This window comes from Macaca fascicularis, chromosome 3 (assembly GCF_037993035.2).
Source record: "Macaca fascicularis isolate 582-1 chromosome 3, T2T-MFA8v1.1".
Lineage (NCBI taxonomy): Eukaryota > Metazoa > Chordata > Mammalia > Primates > Cercopithecidae > Macaca > Macaca fascicularis.
Window position 1 is genome coordinate 41,877,273 of NC_088377.1, and position 19,204 is coordinate 41,896,476.

A 19,204-nucleotide genomic window follows, 5' to 3' on the forward strand; every position below is an offset into this window, starting at 1 on the left:
GATTCCAAGAAGGAAAACCTGGGATTCCTGGGACTAGGATGAGGGCCAGGGGCCGGAAGGGGAGGGGCATGTGGGGATGGCTGGGGTCAGCCCAGATAAGGCTTTCAATACTGGGTAGCAGCGTCTACACAGGCGGAGAACCCTGCATCTCACTTCCTGCAGGGCTGACCAGTGGCCAGAGGTGGGACTGGCCAGGCTCGGCCCAACCAAATCTGAGAGCAGAGGACACTGAGTGAGGGATCCCCTTCGCCACCCTCACTGGCCTGTGGCTCTCCTGACACCACAAGAGAGGTCCAGGAGCTGACTTTGGGTCCCAATGGGGGACACCATCCAGGCTACAGGCTGGCAGGGTGGTGTGGTGGTCAGTGTACTGGGCTCTGCGTCTCTGCCCCTACCTGCTGTGTGACGGTGGGCCAGACACCTAACCTCTCTGTGCCTCTATTTCTTCAATGGTGAACAGGGACACTAGCAGCCCCCACATCCGATCACAGTGGCCTGAAGGTTAAAGGCAACGGCGGCACGAGACGTACAGTAAGAGCTCTGAGCAGGGAGAGCAGGGAGCTGCCCAGGGAGTTCCACCACCATCTCCCGTCTGGCCGCCGAGGAAACCGAGGCTCATGGTGACCTGGCCAGGTCTGTTGGACTCAGGGTCCTTCTCATCCCCAAGATAAGAGAGCTGTCACCAGGGAAGGAGCTGGCCCGTAGACACAGCCCAGGAAGCACACAGAGAAGGATGCCCTGGGGACTTCGGTATGTTATTGCAAAAAAAACATTTATTGCTATTTGAACCCTGCTTTCATGCCTCCATTTCCCAGAAAATGAGCCACGGAGACACCAGGAGAGGCAGGAGACCATCCTCCTTGCACAAAACCCATTCCCTTGTATGCTGTCCTCAGCGAGGGTGGCTGAGGGCCAACCAGGGGGCCCACCCGCAGAGTGGCAGAGGAGGTAGGTTGACCCTGCAGATGTTGAGCTCTGTGGTGAAGGTCCTGGCCTTCTGGTAGAAGAGGATAAACTTCTCACAGTCCAGGAGGAAGTTGTGGGAGATGGTGGCCGGCTGCGTGTAGGTCTTCAGCTGTGCCCTTCTTGTTGCCCAGGTCCATGGCGGCTGCCAGGGCCAGCTGGTAGTACCCGGCTGCATCAAACGGGTCCTGAAGGGGACAGGCCATGCTCAGCAAAAGGGGGACTCGGAGCCCGTCTTCCCAGAGGCCGTTCCTGTCTCCAGGTCATTCCACATGTCCAGCCAATGCTGGCTCACCCCATGAGCCCCGAAGCCTGTGACACTGCTGTGGTCTCAGCTGCAGGAGGTGGGGATGACCCTGACACCCCTGGAAGCCTTCCTGAGTGTCCCTACGCCCCACTCACCCCAAGCCTCCTGCCCCAGTCCCACCCTCTCTGTAGGCAGTGGCTGCTTTCCCCATGGGCTGAGGTCAGGGCAGATCCTGCCTGCTCTGACAGTTCCATGCAGGACTCGTGGCTCCAAGCCACAGCAGGGGCACAGCGTTGAGTGACCCAGGCTCCCCTCTGGCCCCTGTCCATGCTGACCATTTCCAGGCCCTCCACGGGACAGGCCAGGTACAAAACCATCTCACAGGTGTCCTCTCTGGCAATGTTCCCTGAAATATTGATGGAGTGTGACTCCCCAGACATCCACTCCTGTTTTCAATGCATCTTTGGCTCAAACTCACCATCCCTGGGTTGGGATGCCGTCTCCCAGACCTCCTCCTTGACCCTCCCATCCCCCACCTGGCACCTCTTCCACATGGGGGTCACCCAAGGGACCTCTCTAAGACCCATGCCTGGCCTGTTCCTCTTTGCCATCTCAAGATGGCTCCCAGGGCCAATGAGAAAGTCCAAGATGCAGCAGTCCATTCCCTCACTGCCCCGCCCCACACACAGAGCAGGGGCGTGAGAAGGTCCCGAGTCACCGCCACTGCTCATCCAATGGCCCCCGCCCAGCCGAACACTGGACTCTGTGCTGGGTGTGTGGCTGAGCCTAACGTCCTTGATCCCAGTCTGAGGGACCTGGGAGTGAACACTGACCACACAGGGTGGCCCGGGCTGTGGCAGAGGGAAGCCCAGGAGACCCCAGACTCAGCCGGGGATGGAAGGCAAAGGCTTCCTGAAGGGGTGGGGGCTTCCCAACTAAACAGGAAGGAGCCAGCCAAAGCATATGTCTCTGCGTGTGCTTGTGTGTGTGCCTGTGCGTGTTTGTGTGCCTGTGTGTGTGCACGTGTCTGTGTGTGGGCGCCTGTGTGTGCATGTGCATTTGCGTGTGCATTTCCATGTGCCTGTAGTGTGTGAAGCAGCTAATGAGCAGCAGGCTGAGCCAGGACACATCTAATCCACCCTATTCCAGGGCTCACTCTCACGTGTAGACTAAAGGGGACCCCATTTTAGAGGCAATCGGCAAAGATGCCCATTTACCTCTGCTTCTCTGCCAGCCTTCCAGGCCCCATGCAGCCCGGCTTTTTCTCCCACTCCTCTGGGCCCTGGGTCCAGGGTCTCCTATACAAGGAGGAGGGTGTAGCCTTGGAAAGACAGCCGCCCTTGGGGAATTCTGAGGGGGCCTCCCTGTGGGAAGCTGGCCTGCGCTGACAGCATAGTCACGATGAGGCCCAGAGGGCTGTGCATGGGAAGGAGGTGAAGGAGGCCTCTGCCCCTCGACCCCAACCGTGGACTTTGGCCTTTCAGGTACTACTTGGCCCTTTCCTTTCTCCTGGACAGGGGGAGTGGGCGGCAGGCTTGACCAAGTGAGATAAAGGCCTCTTCTGGGAGGTCAGTCCCCTTGGGTCCCAGGAGAGACCCTGGGCAGTGAGCAGTGTCCCTCTGGGTCTGACACTTGGCACCTCCCTGTCTGGCTGGGACTTGGGAGGCCACAGGGACCACTTCTGATCACCAGGTGTCGCCAGCACTGGGCAAGGGCCTTCCGGGCAGCCCCAAGCCTGCGGTGGGGGATACGGGGCGAGGTCTTAGGGCTGCCCCAGCTCCTCATGTTGTTCTAAGGCCCCCAAGATTTTGGCCCCTGGACTGGAGTGCCCTGGCCTCTCAGCCCCTAAGGAGCACTGACGAGGTGCCGGTGCGATGCTGAGGAGGGGTGGTGCCTGCTGGGCAGAGGGGTGGAGACACCCCAGGTCTGAGTCTGCCAGTCCCAGCTCTCTACCCCTGCAGGGCTGGGGGCAGAGGGAGCACAGCACCTCCCCTCAAGACAGACCCGACCCAGCAAGGTATCAGCCTGGCTGGCTGGGCCCCCGCCCCACTACACCTGCCCTAAGCTGGGGTTTCCCTGTCTGTGAACCCAATGGTAAGACACTGGGGTCCCACCCAACCCTTCCTGGGTGGTGTGAAGATTCAAAGTGTCTCGGGACTCCAGGAAGGAGTTACTCAGTGCAGGCTGGCACCCTGGGCAGGCTTCCTAGAGGAGGCGCCAGGATTTGGGTTGGATCTTGCAACGTGGATTCAATGTGAGGATGATGCCGTCCTCTGAAATGTCCTTCTCCCAACCCTGTTTTCTTTGTTAAATGCAACTTGACACTTGACTGTCAAGACTCAGTTTGGTGTCACCTCCTCCAGGAGGGCCCCCCTGACTACAATCCTCCTCCTTTACCCAGAGGCCACCATTGCCCACTCATGTGTCAGCCTCCCTGGCTGAGACTGAGTTCTTGAGGGTGGGGCCTGGCCATCTTGGGAGCTTGGTTGTATCTGCTAACCTTGCCGGCTCCTCCAGCTGGGTGCAGAGCTCCAGGGAGGCCACTGGGCCATTCCTAAGGAAGGCTGGAACCCAGGCCTCTGGGGTGTGGGTGGAGATCCCACTCCAAGGGGTCTGGGAACACCCCGTGCCCTACCCCTGCCACCTACCTTCAGGTCATAGAAGATGATGTCACCGAGAACCAGATACATGTTCACGTAGTAGACGGTCTCCTCGTCGAACTCCAGCGGTGAGTTGCAGAGCTACAGGGCCTTGAGGTAGAAGTGCTCCACCAGCTTGCCATGGCCCAGCCGGTGGTGCAGGGCGGCCAGCCGTGGTAGGCCATGCGCTCGTTCACTGGTCCCCTGGGTGCAGGCCAAAGGTGCAGGTGTGAGGACGTGGCTCCCTGGGGCAGGGAGGGCTCAGGCCCCTCAGGAGCAGGTATGCAGACCCCGGGGCTGCATGCCTGGCTTGCCTCCAGGCACCTGTGGTCACCTGGGCAGCTCTGGCCAGTCCCTTCCAGGTTCCCAGACTCACTTTCCCATGTGCAAAGCAGAACTAATAAGGCCTGCCCCTGTCTACTGTGAGGCTTTGGAAAGTCGGACTTGGATGGCCCAGTTCTGTGTCTACACAGAGCCACCTGCCTTTGCTCACTGGTTTTAACCAGGAGAACCCAAAAGCCATGCAGTCCAGGTGCTCCTGGGCTCCCCGGCTCCAGGCAACCCACAGACGTGACATCCGACTCCTCCTGGGTGTGGCACGATCACAGCCCCCTACCTTGGGGAGTCAGCTGCACACCTACTGTGTAATGGGCCACGGGGCACAAGGCACTGGGGCATGTGGCCTGCCTAGGGTTCCCTGTCTCTGGAGGGGGACAGACGACCCTGGCACAGCACCAAGGGATGCCCGGCCTTAAGGGGCAGACTGCTGTAAGGGGAACTGGGATTTTATCAGCCAGAGAGCTGTGTGGTTGATGATGGTGGGAAGGGCACAAGAGAAAGGGAATGTGCCACTCAGCCTGGCACAGGGACCAACGAGATGCCTGGCATGTCTGGAAGGCAGACGGCACACTGGGCGGCCCTTGTGGTCAGCAACAGGAACAGGCAGAGGAAGCAGAGCTCAGGCAGGCAGGGAGCTCTGCACTGCGTGAGAGACCTTGGTCTGTGCCCCACAGCCGGACGGGGAAGCCCGTTGGGCAGATCTGCCTGCCTGGACAGGAGACCAGGAAAATCCAGCAGCTGTTTCAGCTCCTGGCCTGCAGACCTGGAGGCTGGGCTCTGGCAAAGTGTGGGTCCTGGCAGGGTGGGGGCTCAGGGGACTTACCCAGAGTGATGCTGAGTGCTAGGGCCATGTAGGCAAACTCCAAGCCCTCCTGGGGCTTCTCCAGTGTGGCCAGGAGTGCCACCAGCTTGTTGCACAGCTGAAGCTGCAGCTCCACCTTGCGGTTGCCCGTAGTCAGTCCAGGGGCAGGGCCTGGTCCTACCACACAGGCAGGTGGGGTCAGGTTTCCCACAGCACCCACCTTGCCCAGCGCCCTCCTCAGAGCTCAAACATGTACTTGGAGCTTCCCATGCCCCAGCTACCCCTGCACCTCGACACAGCTCTGTGCTCTGGGATAACACACAGTTCAGACACCAAGTTGGGGGCTGAAGAGTCACCTGAGGCCCATCCAGCTACACCCAACAGCCTCAGACCAGCCTCTCCCACCTGGGCACCGGGGGTCTGACTGGGGGGAGCCAGCACTCCTCTCTGCTCTAAAAACACCACATTTATCTGTGTCCAGGGCTGAGCAACACTGTGAGCTCAGAGGAAGGGAGAAGCCGTCCCACTTCGGGGTACATGCAGACCTGGGTCTCCCACTGATGCTGTGTGTCCTTTGACATGTCCCTGTGCCTCTCTGAGCCTCAGTTTCCTCATCTGGAAGATGGGGACAGGACTTCTCACTCATGGTTGCTTGAGGTCATCAGGTACAAGGGTAGAACCATTGTCACGTCCAGGCCCCGAGCGTTTGTCTCGGGCAGGGGCATGGTCAATATCATTCCCGGTGAGACCACTTGGAAACTCATCATGTGCATGGGTGGCCCTGCCTCCAGGTGGGAGACCTCTACCCTGCCACACCTGTGCCTCAGCCCTCCAGGTGCCCCACTGAGGCCCACCCACATCAGCCCACAGGCCAGCTCACCTGGTAGAAGGACATGCCTTCCTCCCGCTCCCAGGCCCCATTGAAGAAGATGTCTCCAGCTGCCTCAAACAGCTCCAGCCCCAGGTTGGGGTCGCCTGTGTACAGGTCCACATTCTGTGCCACCTGAAAGGAGACAGAAGTTCCCTCAAGACCCACACCTAGCGAGGTGGCCACGCGCACCTTTGCCAGCCTCCTTCCTCTCACACACTACAGGTACACCTGAGCATTTTTCAGACCCTGTGCATGAGGGCTGCCCCCACCACTGGCATGAGGACAATGAACTGATGCACCTGAGTGCCAGGAGGTGACAGAGCAGCTGCAGCCCAGGAGCCCGATACCTGTGAATCCTACCACCAGGCCTAGCCCTAGCCCACTCCCCCTGCACTCAAACCAGTCTCCGTGGCCCCCAGATTGCTGGGAGCCCAGCCCCTGGCTCCTTTCTGCGTTGCCACATCCCTGCCACATCCGCAGTGTTTGTGGGTGGGCCTGGTCCCCTCTTGGCCATGAGCTCTTGATCCTTCTCCTCAGCTCAAGGAGGTATACAGCAGGTGCTCAATAATGAAAACTTCACCAGGCTCGTGGGCTTCACAATTTGTTCCAGATCACACTGTGTTTGGGAAAGCCTCTGAAAACAGTCACTATGATAGATTCATTTTGTAAGGAGATGTGCCACGTGTCGCTTGGAGCAAGTTCTGTGTGTTAACTGAGTGGTCGCATTATTTGAGCATGTGCTGTATACCAGCAGATGCTGTGCACTGTGAGGGGCCACGCCTCTGCCCTCAGGGAAAAGATGCTGGTCACTGGGGGAGGATGTGAGGGAACCAGTTGGAGGGAGGGAAAAGGCACACAACAGGTGCTCAGCAGTGGTTTAGGAATGAGTGGATGGATGAATGAATGGATGAGAAGATGTAGACACATGGATGGATGGATGGGCGTGTGGCTAGATTAATGCTTGGATGCATGGATGGATGGATGGATGGAATGATGTGTGTATGTCTGTATGTATGTATGGGTGGGTAGATAATGTATGGATGGGTGGAGGGTAGATGATGTATGTACATGTGGATGGATAGATGGTGGATAGACGAATGTATAGATAAACAAATGGACAGATAGATGAATGGAGGGATGGATTAATAGGTAGATAGGTGGGTGGATGGATGATGGAAGAATGGATGGATGAACAGGTGGATGGATGGATGATGGAAGCATGGATAGATGATGGATGAATAGATATGTGGATGGATGATGGATGGATGGAAGGATGAACGGACAGATGGATGGAACAACAGGTGAATGGATAGATAAAAGGATGGATAAATGATGGATGCAGGGATGGACGGATGGATGAATGGACAGATGGATGGATGATGGATGGATGGAAAGATGAACAGATGAATGGATAAATGGACAGATGGATGAATGGTGGATGGATGGAAGGATGAACAGGTGGATGGATGGAAGGATAGATGAACAGGTGAATGGATAGTTGATGGAAGGATGAATGGACGGATGGATGGATGAACAGGTGAATGGATGGATGATAAATGGATGAAGGATGGATGATGATGGATGGATGGATGATGGATGGAAGGATGAACAGATGAATGGATGGATGAATGGATAAATGGATGGATGGAAGGATGAACAGGAGATGAGTGGATGGATGGATGGATATATGGTTGAATGGATGGATGGATGAAGGATGGATGGATGGAAGGATGAACAGGTGAATGGATGGATGATGGAAGGATGGACAGATGGATGGAACAACAGGTGAATGGATGGATAAAAGGATGGATAAATGGTGGATGGAGGGATGGACAGATGGATGGATGATGGATGGAAAGATAAACAGATGAATGGATAAATGGACAGATGGATGAATGGTGGATGGATGAATGGTGGATGGATGGAAGGATAGAAAGATGAACAGGTGAATGGATGGTTGATGGAAGGATGAATGGACGGATGGATGGACGAACAGGTGAATGGATGGATGATAAAAGGATGGATGATGGATGGATGGAAGGATGAACAGATGGAAGGATGGATGATGGAAAGATGGATGGATGGAAGGATGGATGAATGGATGGATAAATGGATGGATGGAAGGATGAACAGGAGATGAGTGGATGGATGGATGGATATATGGTTGGATGGATGGATGGATGGATGGATGGATGGAAGGATGAACAGGTGAATGGATGGATGATGGAAGGATGGATGGATGAATGGATGAACAGGTGGATGGATGGTGGCTGAATGAACGGATGATAAAGGAATGAATGAATGATGGATGCACGGATGGATGGATGAATGGAAGGATGAACAGGTGAATGGATGGATGATAGAAGGATGGATGGATGGAAGGATGAGCAGGCGAGTGGATGAATGATGGAAAGATGGATGGATGATGGATGGATGGAAGAATGAACAGGTGAATGGATGATGGAAGGATGGAAGAATGGATGGAGGGATGGATGAACAGGTGAATGGATGGATGGATGATAAAAGGATGGATGATGAATGAATGGATGGATGGACGGACAGGTGAATGGATGGATCATGGATGGATGGAAGATGGTTGGATGGATAACGGAAAGATGGAAGGATGGACGGATGGACGGACCAAGAGGTGAACAGAAGAATGATGGATGGATGATGGAAAGATGGAAGGATGGATGGATGGATGGATGGACGAACAGGTGAATAGATGATGGAGAGGTGAATGAATGGATGGTTGCATGGAAAGATGAACAGGTGAATGGATGGATGATGGAAGGATGGATGGATGGATGGAAGGACCCACAGGTGTATGGGAAGATGATGGATAGATGATGGATTGATGGATAGAAGGATGAGCAGGTAAACAGATAGATGATGGAAGGATGAATGGATGGGTGGATGGACAGAGAGTGAACAGCACAGGGGTCCTCCTGCATCCCTTGTCACTCACCTGGATGTACAGGTCCACCAGCTCGCTCTGCCGCAGGATGTAATAGATCTTCCCTGCTTGCAGCCAGGCATGCGCCGCCTCCTCTTTCCTCTGGAGGTCAATGAAAATCTCCAGACTTCGTTTGGTGTAGTCCAGAACGGATTTGTAGGCCCTGGAATCAGACGCAGGTGTCAGAACAAGGGCTCTCATCCTCCTGGAACCAGTCTGCCTCCTCCCGTGGGTCTGGCGACAGATGAACTGGAATGTGCAGATTGGGAACAGCCCTCTTGTGTGTGCAGTGTTCTGCCCTTCCCAGGCTGCTGGGAGGGCCAGGGTGAACACACACGGCATGGAAAAGATGAAGGACATCCTTCTGAGGGAATCAAGCATCATGCTGCCCTGTGGCAGGAGGAGTGTGCTAGTCCATCTCCCCTGCCTCCCAGACATGACCTGTGTCTTCTCCAGATGCACCAGGAGCCGTTAGTGTTCAGAGGCTATCTGGGCCGATGATTCTCAAGGTGTGCAGGCATCACAGTCACCCGGAGGCCTGTCCTTATAGCTTGCTGGCCCTGCCCCCAGAGCTTCCGGCTCCACAGGCCTGGGGCAGGCCCTAGAAATCCCACTTGCCACAAACTCCTAGGTGACATGGATGCTGCTCTACTGGTCCAGGGACTACACTTTGAGAAGCATGGCTCTAGCACACTGGCCCATTTTCCTTCTGTGAACCTGAGGCCAAGACTGGAGCCAGTCTCCCAGGTCCCCATGGAATCTGGCTCCTTCCCTGCTCTCTCAGTAAGTCCAACACTCGAGGGGGTGTGACTGCAGCAATGTCACTGGGCCCTATGGGTGGGGTGGCCAGGGCCATGGTTACCCCACCAGGTCAGGATGCTTGGGGGAAGGGGAGTAGGCCACATATGGGACGTGAGACCTTGAAACCCTGCCCCAGGGAAGGAGGTGACACAACTGGCTTTGTCTTCTGTGGGAGAGAAGCCACAGGTGGCTGCTGTGGTCACATTTAAGGGGACAGATGAAGGCCAGGAGTGAAGATTCAGGGCAGGCAAAGATCAGATGACAAAAGCCACCATAATAGGAAGAACAGCCCAGAGTGCATGTACTGCCTCTGCTGGGGTTGAGATGACCTTTGACCCAACAAGGGAGGCTCAAGCTGGGACTCACGGGCCAGCAGCAGCCCTGGGACGACCCCAGGCCCACCAGCTCAAAGCATCTGATGCCAAAGAACCAAATGATCAAAAGGAGAGGGGCTGATGGCGCCCTGAGCCAGCTTCCCTGTGCCCCCCTCCCTGCCCTGCCCGCCCCCACCTCCACCACTGCAAAGCCAGCCCTTACCACTCTGTGCCCAGGGACAGGTAGAGCTGACTGATGGCCTCCAGGATCTGCCCCTCCAGCACTTTGTCGGCCACTTTGTGGGTCAGGGAGAGCTGGAGCTTGTGGTAGATGACACACTGGGCCTTCCTGGGCTTGATGACGCTGTAGAAGTAGCACAGCCACTGGACGGCCCGCAGCTGGCCTGGGCAGAAGACAAAATGGAAGATGTTAGTCTCCCAGCATTGAAGCGAGGCTGGCTGTTCTCGGAGGCCCCTGCGCCATGCTCGCCTCTTTCATACCTCTGTGAGCCTGGGTCCCATAGGCGGGGAGCCTGAGCGCAGACAGGCCATGCACCTGTGCAAGGGCAGATGCCAAGCACACCGTGACATGGACACAGCTTGGTACAGATGCTCATGGTACAGGCCGGCCTTCTTTACAACTCCCAGGGCTGAGATCCTGGCCAGGCTCGGCCCCTGCACCAGGCCATCTATTTCTGCTTCACAAAGTCCCTCTGGTCAGGACCAGGGCCACCTTCAGCCTGAGCTGATGAGGCCAGGGGCACAAGTAGCCCCTGTCACAGATGGAACTCGCAGAGAGCAAAGCCAAGCGTCATGTCTGCCACACACGGCATCATGTTGGGGGAATGGGGTTCAAAGCCGGCCCCTGGCGTTCCCACACATGCTTCTCTCATGCAACCAGGCTCCCAAGCCACAGGCTCACTGGCCTCTCCCAAAGCCAGGGCGCTGGGAACAGTGGAAAGCTTCTGATTTTCTAGTGTGAGAAACGTTCCGGAGATTAATACAGGAAACCAGGTACGCCGAATGGACATCTGAATGGACATCTGTCACACACGCCTCCCAACAACAGCTGAATACACAGTCCTCTCGAGCACCCATGGGACATTCCCCATGACAGACCATGTGCCAGGCCACAAAATGAGCCTCAGTGAATGGAGAAGGACTGAGACCAAAGCAGAGGTGTTCTTCAGCTGTACTGGCATGAACACTCGAAATCGACAGTGAAGGAAATGTGGGAAATTCAAAAATATGTGGAAATTACACACTCCTAAACAACCAGTGAGTCAAAGAGACCATCAGGGAAACCGAAAACTAATTGGAGAAGAATGCAAACAAATGCACAGCCCGGGCCAGCGCGGTGGCTCACGCCTCTCATCCCAGCACTGTGGGAGGTCGAGGCGGGAGGATCGCTTGAGTCCAGGAGTTTGAGATCAGCCTGGGAAACATGCTGTAATCCTGTCTCTATTAAAAAAAAAAAAAAAAAAAAAAAAATTAGGCGGGGGTGGTGGTGGTGCACATACATCTGTAATTCCAGCTACTCGGGAGGCTGAGGCATGAGAATGGCTTGAATCTGGGTAAAAGTTCCATTGAGCCAAGATTGCACCACTACACCCCAGCCTGGCAATAGAGCAAAACTCTGTCTTAAAAAAAAAAAAAAAAAAAAAAAAAAGCACAGCGTATCAAAAATTCCAAGATGCAGCTAAGACAGTGCTGAAAGGGAAATTTATAACTGCAAATGTCTACATTCAAAGAAAGAAGAAAAATCTCAAATCAAAAACCTAACCTTCCGCCTTGAGAAACTAGAAAAAGAACTAAACGCAAAGTGAATAAAAGGAAGAAAATAATAAATGTGAGAGTGGAAATGGGAAGTAAAAATACAGAGAATGGAAAAACAAGACATAATCAACAGAACCGAAGGTGGGTTTTTTGAAGATAATAACAAAGTTGACAAATCTTTCACCAGACTAACCAAGAAAAGAAAGACAGGACACAAATGACTAAAATCAGAGACTGAGCACCATGGCTCACGCCTGTCATCCCAGCGCTTTGTGAGGCGGAAGTGGAAGGATCGCTGAGGCCAGCATTGAAGACCAGCCTGGGGGAATATGATGAGACCCCAACTTTAATAAAAATAAATAAATAATTAAAAGCCCAAGTTTCTAAAATCAGAAATGAAAGAGGAAACATTATTGCCGACCTGACAGAAATAAAAGGATTCCATGAAAACACCACGAACAATTGTACACCAAGAAATCAGACCATCCAGACACAACAGCCACACTCCTAGAAGGACACAAACTACCGAAAGTGACTCAAAAATGACCCCAAGTAGCATGTGGGGTATCAGCGCCGCCCTCGGTCTCCTCGACTGTTCAGCGCAGGGTGGGGAGACAGGGAAGCATGATCCCCGTTCCCTGGCCTGCATTTCCGAGTCTGAATCCCCCAGCACCCCGGGGAGGGCCTCGTAGGAGGAGGTGTCACAGGCTGTTGTGCCAGGAGCAACCGGAGGCTGCAGTGGGGGCTGGGGCGCTGGGTTCCTGGAGGGTCTCCTTCCAGTCAGAGAATGCCCCTGGGGAAGAAGCCTGGGTCAGAACCCCCCAACCCTCCTTGGGCAGATATGTGGGACCAGGGCCCCTTCACATGGTCCTTTCCAAAATCTCATCCCTCCTAGGGCCAGGAGTGGGTGCCAGGCCTCTGCTGGGAAATGGGCAGGTTTCGTCACAGTCCTTCCTGGCCCAGGCCACAGGAGGCACCTCTGAGTGGTCTCACGATGCCATGACAAAGCGCTGCAAGACAGAGGGGACTCAACAGTATCCCTCGACTCAGCCATTTTCCTGGACTCAACTTCCTCATCTATCCTCTGCGGCCTAGATTTCAGACAGCCCTGCCCACCTACTGTCCGTTCACTGCTCAGTCTGCAGTGACTGTTCGATAGCACCCCATGGCTCCCCAGTGCTCTTGGGGAAAAGGCCAAGCCACAGCCTGAGGCCCCAGGCCCTGCTTAGCTCTCCAGAAGAGCTTCTCACCATCCAGCACCCAACCCACCCACTGTCAACTCTGCACCTCCCTGCATAAGCCCTGCTCACTCACCCCCTCTCACACCTCACTCATCCCTGCTCACACTCCCGCTCACTCACCCCCGCTCATACTCCCACTCACTCACCCCACTCACTCATCCCCGCTCACACCCCACTCATCCCCGCTCACACTCCTGTTCACTCACACCCCACTCATCCCCGCTCACACTCTCATTCACTCACCCCATCAAACCTCCGCTCACCAGCACTCACCCCCACTCCCTCAACCCTGGGCCTTCACACAGGCTACATCACCAGCCCCCCCTCCACCACCAGCCCCTCATCCACCACCTATTACTTGACTAAATCCTCTCAACCCTCTGGTTCTAGACTAAAGAGACTTCCCTAACCCGGGGCCAAGTGCTGCCCCACCATCACGCCACTCACCCTTTTGTGGCTTCTGTGGCCTGAAGCTCACATTCCTACGCTCAGTCTCTGCCACCCCAGGACCCTACAAGCCCCATTTGTGGGTGGGGCCTGGCACACTCTGCACACAGCCCCTCCCAGCCACTACCCTGGCCTCCGGGGCAGCTGGAGAGCCACTTGCCTTTGCTCCAGAGACTTTGGCAGAGGGTGGAACCACCCCCTCCCTGAGGCAAACCTACAACAACCTTCCCTTCCCCACTGGCTTCCCGGGCCTCCTCTGGAACCTTGTGCCTGCATCCCAAATGTACTGGGATGGATCCCATTCCCCGGGAAGTTCCAAGAGCCCTTGGTGCGTCCACATCACCAGGCTGTCCACATGTGGACCCTGAGGGGAAGAGACAGAGCCGCAGAGGGGAGACGGGAGGGCCTCCCTGAATCAGCCCCTCAGGAAGGAGCAGACCTTTCAGGGACATCAGTTGAGGCCCCTGCAACCTAAGGCTCTGAATTCTGCTACCCGCTGAGGGCAGTGTGGCCTCCCATCTCTGAGGCAGAGCACAGGGTGAACTGCAGCTTCTCCAGGTCATGAAGAAGGAACCCACAGCTATATGTGGGCCCCAGCACTGGAAAGGATGCCCCACCTCGGTCGGGGACCAGGCGGGGGTCAGCATGTTCATTGGAAGAAGTGTGGGACCCCACGGCCTCCAGTGCCAGAGTAGACGGGAGGTTCAGGCCCACCTCAGGCGACATCCTCCAAGCCCCCAGCCCACACCACAGAGGGGTGACTGTCGCATCCAATGCCCACCGTACTCAGCTCTGTCACCACCCCCCGCATTACCCCAAGGCCCAGCTCATAACCAGAGGAAGCCTGAGCCACGCGCAAAACCCACCTTGTTCCTGCGGCTGCTTGGTCTCAGCTTCCTCTACTGAGTCTGGCAAGGGAGAAAAGAGAAGCAATGAACACCCCCAGCCAGCACCTCTGGTTCCATGTCAGGTTCAGCTGGGTGTCGGTGTTGCAGGGTGAGAGCATTGCAGGGTGCAGGGGTTGAAAGTAATATCATCCGAGGGCCGGGCGCGGTGGCTCAAGCCTGTAATTCCAGCACTTTGGGAGGCTGAGACGGGCGAATCACGACGTCAGGAGATTGAGATCATCCTGGCTAACACGGTGAAATCCCGTCTCTACTAAAACATACAAAAAACTAGCCGGGCGAGGTGGCAGGCGCCTGTAGTCCCAGCTAGTTGGGAGGCTGAGGCAGGAGAATGGCGTAAACCCGGGAGGCGGAGCTTGCAGTGAGCTGAGATCCGGCCACTACACTCCAGCCTGGGCGACAGAGCGAGACTCCATCTCAAAAAAAAAAAAAAAAAAAAAAAAAAAGGAAAGAAAGTAATATCATCCTCTTCCCTCCTGGATCATGGGAACAACATCACTGGGGGGTGTATACTTTCTGTGATATGGGGAGTAATATCGTCTTCTGTGCCTTGGAATATGAAGAACAATATCATGGGGGGGCGTGTACATCTTCTGCAATATTGGGAATAATATTATCCTCTCTTCCCCTGCATACTAGGAAAGATATCAGAGTGGGTGTTCACCTCCCGTGATATGGGGATTAATACCATCTTCTCCCCTTCCGGATAGCAGGAAGAGTATCACACGGGGGTGTACAGTGTCTGCGATACTGGCAGTAATATCAACCTCTCAGCCTTGGAATATTAAGAAGAATATCACAGGGTGGATGTACACCCACGGCCATATTGGGAGTAATATCAGTCTCTCCTCTCCATGGATATTAGGAATAATATCCCAGGATGTACGCCTCCTGCTCTATGGGGAGTCATATCATCCTCTCCCTTCCAGGATATTAATAACAATATCACAGGGCGGGTGAACACTGCCTACGATACTGGAATTATTATCATCCTCTCCCCCTCCAGATACTAGGAACCATATCACAGAAGAGCTGTACCCTCCCTGCGATATTGGGAGTAATATCATACGCTTCTTCCATGAGTATTAGGAGCAATATCACCGGGTGACTGTCCATTCATTGCTATGTTGGGAATCATGTCATACTTTACTCCCTGGATATTAGGATCAGTGTCACAGTGTGAGTGTACACCTACTGCGATATTAAAACTAAGATCATGCTCTCTGTCCCTGGATATTAGGAACAACATCACAGGTAGGTGTACACTCCCTCGATATTAGGAGCAATAATATGATTAATTAGTAAACATCAATGATCAATTTTAATAATTATCAGGCTGGTCTCGAACTCTTGACCTCAGGTGATCTGCCCGCCTCAGCCTCCCAAAATGCTGGAATTACAGGGGTGAGCCATCGCGTCCAGCCAACACTTCTTGACATCTCTTTTTGGACCTCAAATTTAGCATGCCCAAAATGCACTTTTGATTCCTCCTGCTATAACCCACTCCTCCCATAGTCTTCCCGATCCCAATAACAGCATCTCTAGCCTTCCAGTTACTCAGGCCAAAATCCTTGACATCATCCTTAAAACTTCTTTTTCTCTCTCTTGTCATCCAAGAGAGAGACTCTCCTTTCAAAATAAATGCCAGACCTAACCCCTTCTCACCTTCCTCATCATTTCCAACCACGTCCAGCCCTCATCATAGCGCTCTGGGTTACTGTAAAAGCCTCCCAATCGCCAGGCAGAGTGGCTCACGCCTGTAATCCCAAGCACTTTGGTAGGCCAAGGCAGGTGGATCATCAGAGGTCAGGAGTTCAAGACCAGCCTGGACAACATGGTGAAACCCCTCTACTAAAAATACAAAAAATTAGCCGAGCATGGTGGTGGGTGCCTGTAATCCCAGCTATTCGGAAGGCTGAAGCAGGAGAATCACTTGAACTTAGAAGGCAGAGTTTAGAGTGAGCCGAGATCGTGCCATTGCACTGCAGCCTGGATGACAAGAGCGAAACTCCATCTCAGAAGGTTAAAAAAAAAAACAGCCTCCCAACCCAACTCTCTCCTTCCGCCTTTCACCCTGCCCTGCATTCTACCTTCCACTCTCAAACATTTCAGAAAAAAAAAAATATATATATCCACAGAGAGAGAAAAAGAAAGTGCAAATGGGGTGAAATGTTTGGGGAATCTGAGGGAAGACCATACGGGAATTCTCTGTACTATTTTTGCAACTGTTCAATAAGTCTGGATTATTTCGAATTCAAGAGTTAAAGAAAGAAAGAAAAAAAATCTCCCTTAGTGAATCCATCCTGTATTTCCCCTGGCAACTTAAGGACGCTCTCAACTAAGCACATCTATTTTTTCATGAACACTTAAAGAACCCTTGCCTAGTTTTGACTTTCTGTGCTTGGCAGAAGTGTGTGTGTGTGTGTGTGTGTGTGTGTATTTCATATATATATGTGTGTGTGTATACGGGTGTGTGTGTGTTTTGTGTATATAGAGGGAGAAATATATATGTGTGTGTATATATAAATCTATATTGTATATTTACTATGGTAATATATATATCTGTGTGTGTGTGTACATATATTACATACCCCATAGCCTGTCCTTAACCAGTTCTAAACTTAGTGGGAAAAATACATACCTAAGCAGAGAATATCAAAATAATATGATGAATGTTTTGATACAGGGATGTGTTGCTATGGAACACGTTGCTAAGACACAAAACCTCCTAGATGGGACAATGAATGAACAAAGCTTTGCACCTATAGGCACCCCCTCTGATATCCCCACAAACGTTTATAGTTATATGCATTTGCTTCCCCCAGGACCCCCGTTTCATAAGGGTTAGTCCTAGAGCCTAGCAAGTTCCTACTACGGCTGGCACACATATGCCATTCAAGAAAGAATGACTGAGTGAATGACGAGTTAAGAACCATTTGTCAGCCAGTGCTCAGTAACACAACATGCACTGGTATGCAAATTATATTTTTGTTGAAAGCAAGGGCAGGATCACAAATTATCCTTCCAGAGAAAGCAAACCTCAAAAGCTTCTTTACCCCACATTATAAGAAGCTCCCCTTATATAAAAGAAAACCTCCTCGTTCATTATCAATGGCGTGTAAACCAATAAGCCTTCACCTCTGATGACATCTCTTCCGTCCCCAGGGCTAGATAAAGGAGGTTCCGGAAACCCTGGTAGTTGTGAAGGCGGCTCCCAGCTCTGACAATCTTGAACCCTGCGGGCGTGGAGGTCACACAGCAGAACAACCGAGGGAAGCATCATCAGGTTTCGAATATGTTTGAACCAGAGACGGCAAATAGGCTTCAACCAGCTGAAAACACCAGAGATTCATGGTGGCCACCTGAGGGGTTGTGCTCTTAAAAAACAAAAATTAAAAATAAAATTAAAAAATTAAGAAAGGAAGGGGTCAAGAATCCATCAGGTCTGACTGAGATGTGTATCAGTGACTAACACCCCGCAAGGCAAAAGTGCTCCGGTGCGCTTTGGGTTCTCTTCAGCAGTATTTAAAGGCGTGTGCTTCCCTAAGACTAAGCCACGGGAATACCCCTAGCAACACTGCCAGGAGAAACGTCTACCATGGATTTGGCTAGAAATACAGTTGTCTTTAACAAATTAACACTGAATAAATCCTGCCTTATTAGAGCCTGAGAGGATGACATTCTCAATGATAACAGTTATCACTACAATCTCCAAACATCTGCGATCCTGCAAGGAGGAACTGTGACAGCGCAGGTCACGTGTCCAGAATGCTTCCCAGACTGCCTGTTACAGAATAAAAGAAATGAAACCCCCCCCCCCAAGAATGTCTTCTCTCACATTTAGCCAGTTGTTCCTTTGTGTGCATCTCTGTGCTAAAATGGCCATTCTTCCCCACAGCCTGAAGTCATATGCTAAAATAAATGAGACTCACATGAAGCCAGAAACGTGCAGATGCGAGGAAACCAACGCAACTGAAATGGGCTGGAGAGTGTGGCCAGGAGGATGGTACTTCCCAGGAAGCAATTACTTCATCTCTGCCCATGAAGCAGGCAGCTGTCACTGTCCCCCAGGCCCACACCAGCCACTCGAAGTACGTTCTAACCAAACTACCTCCAACAATCAACATCCATACACCACACAATTGGCTTCTGAAAGGACACCTTGCAACCAACAAGAAACTGTTAGCACAACTTTGAAAACCTGTGCAACTAAAAACCTTGGAAAGGGATAAACACTGCCACATTTTGACTCAAATACTGTCATGGGGTAGCACTGCAATAATTCACTGAAACAAAAGAATGAATGAGGAATACGTTTATATAGGAATCAGAGGAAGCATGACTAATCATTTAAAGAAATAGGTCAAGAAACTGCTAGGTTCAAATGCTACCGTGAAACACTGTCAGGGCCTTAGGCAAATTCACTTCTCTTGGTCCTGTTTCTAGGTTCATCAAAAACCAGCTTTGGACTAGGGAATCTGTTGCTTCCCAAAGCCTTCCTTCTGTGATTCCAGCCCAGATTTTAGGACTGCTCTCCCACTTGGTATATGAAAGTGCTTTCTGTGTAGAATAGCAAGAGTACATTTCTGTGTTGAATGAGGTTTGGGACCTACTCTATGAGGCAGAATATCATCATGTAACTTTAAGCATGACGACAAGGCGCACTCTAGAATAAGGATAACACATAAGATGTGGCCATACACCTGTGCGTGCCTGGCAGGGAGATGAAGAAGTCTCATTTAATGAAGCCGCGGTGCCTGTTGCACCTGAATATCCTCAGTCCACATCAAGTTCACAACGTCCTTCTGACATCAAACCACATGTATCCCATACTTTTCCATACTTTCTACCCAAGATTAAAATATGCAGAGCACCGTGATAAAGACGCCTCCATCCCCAGCAT

General features: G+C 52.8%; 2 long non-coding RNA genes across 3 annotated transcripts in view; one reads left to right on the plus strand and one right to left on the minus strand.

Annotated features, from left to right (window-relative positions):
• Positions 1-17,725, plus strand: part of LOC135970063 (uncharacterized) — a 50,904-nt gene extending 33,179 nt beyond the window's left edge. The window contains exons 2-3 of the long non-coding RNA XR_010585507.1: positions 461-750; positions 17,467-17,725. This is a non-coding gene — a long non-coding RNA (uncharacterized lncRNA). The remainder of the gene's footprint in view (positions 1-460; positions 751-17,466) is intronic.
• Positions 754-5,360, minus strand: LOC135970064 (uncharacterized). Of its 2 annotated transcripts, XR_010585508.2 has the most exons (3): positions 5,012-5,360; positions 3,859-4,053; positions 754-1,151 (listed from the first exon to the last, which is right to left on the minus strand). It is a non-coding gene; the product is annotated as an uncharacterized lncRNA (long non-coding RNA). The 2 variants fall into 2 exon arrangements; XR_012433182.1 differs by lacking the exon at positions 5,012-5,360 and having other exon boundaries at positions 3,859-5,011.
• Positions 17,726-19,204: the final 1,479 nt, after the last annotated feature.